This window comes from Antrostomus carolinensis, unplaced genomic scaffold (assembly GCF_000700745.2).
Source record: "Antrostomus carolinensis isolate BGI_N321 unplaced genomic scaffold, ASM70074v2 scaffold13526, whole genome shotgun sequence".
In the NCBI taxonomy this organism is placed as follows: Eukaryota; Metazoa; Chordata; class Aves; order Caprimulgiformes; family Caprimulgidae; genus Antrostomus; species Antrostomus carolinensis.
This window is the reverse complement of record NW_010321263.1, coordinates 5967-11932: the sequence shown is the minus strand read 5'-3', so window position 1 is coordinate 11932 and position 5966 is coordinate 5967.

Genomic DNA, 5966 nt, shown 5'->3' with positions numbered 1-5966 from the left:
GTCAGGAAGCTCTGCCTGATGTTCCCACTCCACATCCATGGGGATTGTCCTCTCTGGTCCCCAGCACCGGAGCAGAGCATCTTGTCCAAGGGACAACCTCATCCCTTCTCCAGCTGTCCACACACCCAGCTTTCAGTCCTGTGGTATAATCCTGCTTCATCTTCCCTCACTTCAGGGCTAAACTCAGATTTGTAGTGGGGGAAAAAAAAAAGTGCATTGAATGGATTAATTTGCCCCTCCACTTGCTCCAGGCTCAGGGGGAAGAGCTAAAGAGGTGCCCAAAGAAAGGATTTGCCTTCAAAAACCGAAACAAGGTGTTGAAGTGTGTGACAAGTGCAGAGGGAAAACCTGAGACAGCATCGGCAGCCTCTGCAAAAAAAAGCTGGGGGATACACGAGGTGAAGAACAGACCCCAGGCCCCCCGGCCTGGCTGCCTGAACCCCCGTTTGCAGGGACGACCATTCCCCTCCCAAGGGAATATCCACCCTCCTGTAGCCAGAAGGACTCAGAGATGTCATTTCCACACCTCCAGCTCCTCGCTTGGTGCTAATGGCCCAGTTCTTTGGCGGGGCTGGGCAGATCCCCCCCTCTCTGCCCATTCCCAGGTGGAGATACTTATTTTCCAAGCTGAGCAATCAATAGATAATTATCCACCAGGCACTGGCACTTGCTGCCTCCCCAGACCTCAAAAACCACATGAAATATTTATCTGCCCGACAGGCTCTCGACGTGACCCGCTTTGCTCTTGGCAGTGGATGGGATTCAGCTCTCCTGGGAAATCCACTGCAGCAGAGCAGCATCGCTCCTGCCTTCGCCTCGGAGCTGCTCCGAGGGGTGACATCCCTGAGGTGATGCTCAGCGTGGTGAGGACTGTACCCAGCGTGGGGCACAGCCCTGCTCAGGAATTGAGCAAAAAAACAATAGTGCAGCATTAGGGTTGTTTTTTTAGGGGCAGGAATGATGCTGAGGGTGCTGGGTAGGGTGAGGGGACCCTAAAAAAACTCCTGGAGCTGAGAAAGGCACCCACCACACCTCCCAATCCACGGATGCATCAGAGCATTGCTGAGCTCAGGGACACCAACAGCTATTCCCCAAATCCCAAAGGGGTTGGACAACACCCCCAAAGCTGAGGAGACCCAGGTCCAGCCTGGGATTTGATGCTTGATGAAAGCAAGAAGCCCTACATTTTTTTGAGGGACCACATCTGCTGCGTTTCCTTTGAGCTATGGCTCAGTCAGAGCCTTTCAAACACTCAGCTGCTCTGCTGCTGCTGGGCTTTTTTTTATTACTATTTTCCATTTTTAATTTTAATTTAACCCCAAATCTTTGGTTTTCCTGAGCACGAGGTGCTATCTCTGCTCTGAGTGTCTGTGGATGGATCCCATGGGTACCAGTTGTCAAAGGATGCAGAGATGTGGTGGGTCCCTAAATATCTGGAGGAGCAGGACAGGGGACAATCACAGCAGGACATGCCAGGCGTTGAATAACACACAAACATCACTAAAATAGGGGGGGAAAAAAAAAAGCTGAGCCTCTCGGTGCAGGCTCTAGCTCCAGGCTGAGATGCAAACTGAGCAATTTTCCTTTCTCCTTCATTGCTCTGCATTGATGCGAATGAATCAGCTGCTTCAGAGCAGCTCCAAAAACAATACGGTGATTGCCCCAGCCAAGCCAAAACACTCAGAGCAAAGCCATGGATTTGGGTTTTTTTCTTTTATTTATTTATTTATTTATTTGTTTGTTTGTTTGTTTATTTATTTTCCTGAAAAATAACGAGGAAAAATCAATTTGTCACCTGCACTGTTTGCAATCCATCGAGGGGAAACAGTTCCTTGAGTTGTAGGGGTACAATCCTGCAGTGCCCCCATCCTCCCCTCAGGCTTTTTAATGATTAAATGCATCAAATGAGCCCAAACCTTTCACTTTTAAAATGAAACATGTTGCATGGAAAATTACAGAATATAATTTTTCCTAAAGAAAAAAAACCCATTCCCTTTTGTTTCTTGGCCAAAGAGGTTTGCTGACTCTGCAGAGCACTTTGATCTCAACCTTCCTAAAATCACTTGGCAGAGAATTTTTTCCCCTGCTTTAGCTGAACAGGCAGAGGAGGAAGAACTGAGCAAAGATTCCCCATTAAAAGCAAAAAAAAACCCCAAAACCCCACAAATATCAGGTTTTTTTTTGACATTTAGCTGGAGCCACGCACGCTTTTCCCTCTCAGGGCTAGGAGGGAGGAGATGCCAGGGAAAATAACCCAAGAAATGCTATAAAACCACCCTCCCCCCCGCAGACCACATGAATTCCCATCCCCGTGCTTCCCACATCAGTAAGTTGACCTAAATATTACAGGGGAAAAAAAATAAAAAATAAAAAAAAATACCACGTTGGCTTTTTCGCCTGACACTTATTTTTTTCCCTGCCAGGAGCTCTGGGGCACTTGGCAATTAGGAGCAGCAGATTAATCTTTAGTGATATAATGAAGTGCTGAGCGGCTTGAGGAAAGGGCTGGTGAGCAGGGATGGTTTGATGCTCACTGAATTTTCAAGGTTTGGGTCAGGTTTGGGTGCGGGCGGAGCAGTCAGGGTGGGTGGGTGGTGGAAAGGGGAAGGGGCTGGGGAACTCAGCTGGATGTTCAAGGCTCATCCCCATCCTCTAGTCCTCTCCATCCCATCGCATGGACCAGGCAGGGTTTATGCTGCAGAAGAGAAATGATCTCTGTGTGTTTATTAACTGTGGTTTTCCTTGGCTGCAGCATTCTCAAAGCATCTTTTGACCTGTTTTGCACCATCCCAGCATCTCCCAGCCACACGCAACCCTATTGACAATGAATTTTTGGAGCAAAAATTACCCCAGGATGCCAGGTTGGGACAAAGCTCTGGTTTACACCAGCCATGCTGGTACCTCCTTTCTCCAAGGTCTCCACAAACCCGAAAGCTGAGAGCAGCTGGCACCAATGGCCACATTCTTCCACCGAGCCGCCTTGTCTTTCCAAAGTGAAAATATAAATAGCTCGTCCTGTAACGAAGTGATTACCCAGGAGCCGTGCCACCTCCGCCAGCTGCTCTTAGCAAACCCATTACCCACTGCAGCCAATTTACTCCTGAGTCTGGCAGGGTCAGCAACCGTCAGAGAAGCAAATGTTAATTAATTGCATTTTGCAAAGCAGCCTGGCCAAGCCCGGCGTGCAATTAGTGAGTTAACTGCAACCGCCGCTGTGCTGCGCTGGCATCGTGGCTAAAGGGGTGACCGAGCTGCCGTCACCAGCGCTGGGGAGGGACCCGCTTCAGCTCTGCGGCACTAAATCAGCGTGAGGGTCATCATTTTGTGTTGGGGACATGTGTGTCACATTGCAAATGTGGGTATGGGTGAGGCTGTGATGTCCTCTGTGTGTCAGTTGCATCCCTTTGGTCCCTGTATCACCCAGCACGCATCTCCATCATGTGCTGTCCCCTCCACCGAGGGGGTCGTGCTCCCTTTGCCTGGCCATTTCACAGGTAAACGTGATATTTCCTTGGGGTAGAAAAGCTGCTCTGAATATCAAAACTCCTGGTGACGGAAGATGTGGAGCCTGGGGAGGAATCGTGCTCTAATGCCCTTACATCGCTGCCACGGTGACTCATCCAGGCGCTGCGAAGATCCCGGCTGAACTTGGATACGGAGGAAGGTAGAAACACAAAGGGAGAAGAAAAATTGCTTCGTTCATAAGTTATCTTGGCTACAGCAAAGAAAAAAAACGTCCCCTTGTCATCCACCCACAGCTCCCAAGGCCACGGGGAGGAGGGAATTTTGTGTTTGCTGTTGGGTGGACATGGAAAGAGGCTCATTGAGCAGAGAAACGGGAGCACTAATCCTGGGAACATTTCAAATCATTAACAGAGCATGATTATTAGTGTTTTTCATCCCTCCAGGTAGCTGGTATCAATTTGTGAAAGGACGATGAATCTTCTCAATCAAGCTGGTGGGAAAAATCCCTCCTGGGGTTGGGAATTAGGTTGGAGCAACACCTTGAAGGTGGTGATGGGCAGATGCTGCCTCCCTCCATCTGCATCGCTGCTCAGCTGTATCCGTACAGACACACATCTTGCTTCCATGGGGACAAGGAGGGTCCCCAGCTTTTAGGGACCACGGCCACCTCTGACCACCCTGCCACACCGTGGGAGATGCACAGCTGGTTTTGCATGGGAAGAGTGAGTTAAAACCCCAAACAACCAAAAAAAAAAATCCCTTAAATCAACAGTATTTTAGCTAAACCAACACCTCCACGCACCAGGGCTGCCTCCCGACATGGCTCTGCCTCCGTCGAGCTGGGGAATGAGAAGGGATTTACACATCAAATGCATCCTTCCTCCCCCAAAAACTGCTGCAGCCAAAACCTTGGGAGGGGGAAAATAATTTCAATTTCCAGCCTGTTTTCCTCTCCTCTGTAAATAAACATCTCCCATCAGCAGAGTGCTTCCTTCAGCCCAAGGGTTTCTTTAGGCATCAGTCATTTAATATTGCTTTTAAATACTCGTGTTTGGCTCTCAGCCCCTTCACCTGGCTCTGAGCAGCCACGCTGGCATTTTGTGTTTAGAAAACATATGTCTATATTTAGATAGGCAGAGAGATAAAGAGGGGAAAGAGCTGTTCCAATCATTAAATCACCGCTTTCAATTTTTCCTTAATATTATTCTTTCTTTAACCACAGGCCAACCACTCTCCGGGGATGGGCCAGCTGAGACCTGCAGGTTTGCAGCCCTACAAGTGTTCTTCAGAAAAAAAAACAACCCCAACCTGATAATCAGAGAAAAAAACTTCCCTGTAAATGTCTTCCCAAGGCTGTACTGTGTTGGAAGGGGATGGGGACGTGGCTGGAGGGCTGAGGCGAGTGGTCCGGAGCCTGTCCCTGGCTTTGTGCTGGGCTGTGGGGGCTTCAGGGAGGAAGAGTGAGAGCAGGCAGGGTGAAGATCCTGCACATCTCTGAGATGCAAGAGGGGGTGGAGGGGGGGCTTTTTGTGCCTTTCAGGGGAAGAAAGAAAATTGAGAGAAGAAGGGAGAGAGAGAATTTACCTTCTGTGATGTGGTGGTTGCACTGGGTGGCACTGGGCTGCATCCAAACCCAGCCACTCGCTCACTCCTCAGCCAGGGGACAGGGGAGAGAAGTGGGGGTATGAGTGTAAGGAGACTCGTAGGGTGAGAGAAGAACAATTTAATCATTGAAATAAAATAAAACTTAAAGTATTGCTGATATTAAAATAATAATGATAATGATAATAATAATAGTAATAAAATATGCCAATGAGTGACACCCAGTGCCATTGCTCACCACCCGCTGACCAAGCCCGGCCCGTTCCCCGATCACAATCCCAGGGGAGCGACAATCCCGACCCGAAACCGCAATCCCGGGAGAGCCAGAGCCCGAGTGAAAGCCAGAGAGAGCAAGAGAGGAAGAGCCCCTCATGGATCTCCTGCCCATGGGGGACAGGAGATGGAACAGCCCCTTGGCAGAGCCCAATGCCCATGGAGCTGATCCATTGCAATATTCCTCACCCCCTGAGATCTTGCTCTTGCAGACGGACAAACACAAAGTCCTTCAGTGCCAGGGACACAAATGCCACATGGGGATGTTCTCAGCATTTCTCTCCTCACAAATCCCAGCTGAACCCAAACCCCAGCGCTGTTCTGGCTGCTGAACAGAACCAGCCCTGGCCCAGCTCACACCAGGACACGTGCTCAGCCGTGGCAGGTTTTGCAGGCTGGAGGGAGAGGACCTGCCTTTGAAGCTGGGAGAAGCACAAACAGGCCATGGCTGAGCTCAGCAGCCTTCGCTGGCACCGCTCCTCTTCCTCCAGCCCCTTCCTGCTCCCTGCCCTCACCCAGCCCTGGGCCAGCACCAGGGATTTCCTCCAAGATCCCTCACTGATGGGATTCAAGTCTTAATTTAAGCCACCCCAACTTGGACATGTCTGGGTGTCTCCTCTCCGCTA